This window comes from Myotis brandtii, unplaced genomic scaffold, assembly GCF_000412655.1.
Source record: "Myotis brandtii unplaced genomic scaffold, ASM41265v1 scaffold64, whole genome shotgun sequence".
NCBI classification, from domain to species: domain Eukaryota; kingdom Metazoa; phylum Chordata; class Mammalia; order Chiroptera; family Vespertilionidae; genus Myotis; species Myotis brandtii.
Window position 1 is genome coordinate 466,126 of NW_005370460.1, and position 1,425 is coordinate 467,550.

The following is a 1,425-nucleotide window of genomic DNA, read 5'->3' on the forward strand; positions in this document are numbered from 1 at the left end:
CTCCCTGGTGGTCTAGTGGTTAGGATTCGGCGCTCTCACCGCCGCGGCCCGGGTTCGATTCCCGGTCAGGGAAGCTTTTCTTCTTAGTCCTCGAGCCCGCATCCCACCCACCTTTTAGCCGACGACCCGACCCCGAGGGGGGCCCAGGGCGGCCCGTCTGCCAGCCGTAGCCCCCGAGCACGTAGCCGGCCGCTGCAGGACTCGGACTCTCCAGCATCCGGGACAAACCTCGCCATCAACAGCCCCCGCCGCCCCAGAGGGGTCCCGGGGCGGGGCTCCCGGTGGAAACGGCATCTATACCTTCCCGTGGGTCACCCCGCCGGCTTCGTGCTTTCCGAGTTGATTGCTTTTATGTATTTTCTCCGGCTGGTGTATTGTGGTGCAGTGAGCTATCTCACACCACCTGCTCTATTTTCCACAAGATGGAGCTCTCCAGCTCTTCTTACAATCAATCATGGGAGGTCTTCTCAGCCAGTGGAATTGGAACCTCAGAGATACGTCCAGGAATACGGCATTCGTGTCCCTGCGTTTTGACAAATCTTTTAGTTGGGCCTCTGGTCTCGGGACCTGGAGTTCTTGCCCATCACAGGGACTTCTCTTCACAGGACCGTTTATTTGAACAGAACTGGCAGTGCCCCCTGGGCTTCCGCTCCATCCTGCTGCTGACCTCACCCTGCTCCCCAGCGTCTGTCACTCTCCAGGCCGGTCCAGGTGCCTGTGTGGCTAATCTATGGGGTTGAGTTTAGGTTCCAAGCATGAGAGTTCATTTCAGCAAAGTGGTTCTTTGCTGTCTTCATTCCTGTGGTGGCAGGTTCCCTCCCTGGCTGTGGCCCAGCATACAGATGTAGTTTTGGCGTCTTCACCTGTGTCCCCATACTGCTCCATGTAATGTGGACCACCCCTGATTTCCTGTGTGTTGTGTGAATGCTAACCTTTCCAAATATTTCACTATCTCTACCCCTACCTCTACCTCTACCTCTATCTCTATCTCTATAATCCTATCTAATAATAGAGAAACATGGTAATTAACCGTAACTTCGCTACCCTTCCCATTGGCTAATCAGCGAGATATGCAAATTAACTGCCAGCCAAGATGGCGGCCGGCAGCCACGCAACTGAAGCGAACAGGAGGCTTGCTTGCTCCAGTGATGGAGGAAGCCAAGGTTCCCCGCCTGCCGCTGCCGGCCTCTGAGCTTGCAGTTTAAGAAACATTGTTGCAAATATAGAAGCTAAACAATTCCCAGAAACCTGCTTTCAGTCAGCCAGCCCGAGCTTGGAGTTGCAACAGTGTTTCAATTATAGAAGCCAAACAAACCAAGGTCTCAGAGCTGGAGCCGAGCCTGAGAGATAAAGCCGGCCCAGAATAAAAAAGAAAAAGAAAAAAAGGAGCGGTTGGGAGCTTCAGTCACCCGCCAGCCTGAAAAC

At 54.1% G+C, this 1,425-nt stretch overlaps 1 non-coding gene across 1 annotated transcript; it reads left to right on the forward strand.

Annotated features, from left to right (window-relative positions):
• Position 1: 1 nt before the first annotated feature.
• On the forward strand, positions 2 to 73 carry TRNAE-CUC. Its single transcript has one exon. It is a non-coding gene; the product is annotated as a tRNA-Glu (tRNA).
• The last annotated feature ends 1,352 nt before the right edge of the window (positions 74 to 1,425 follow it).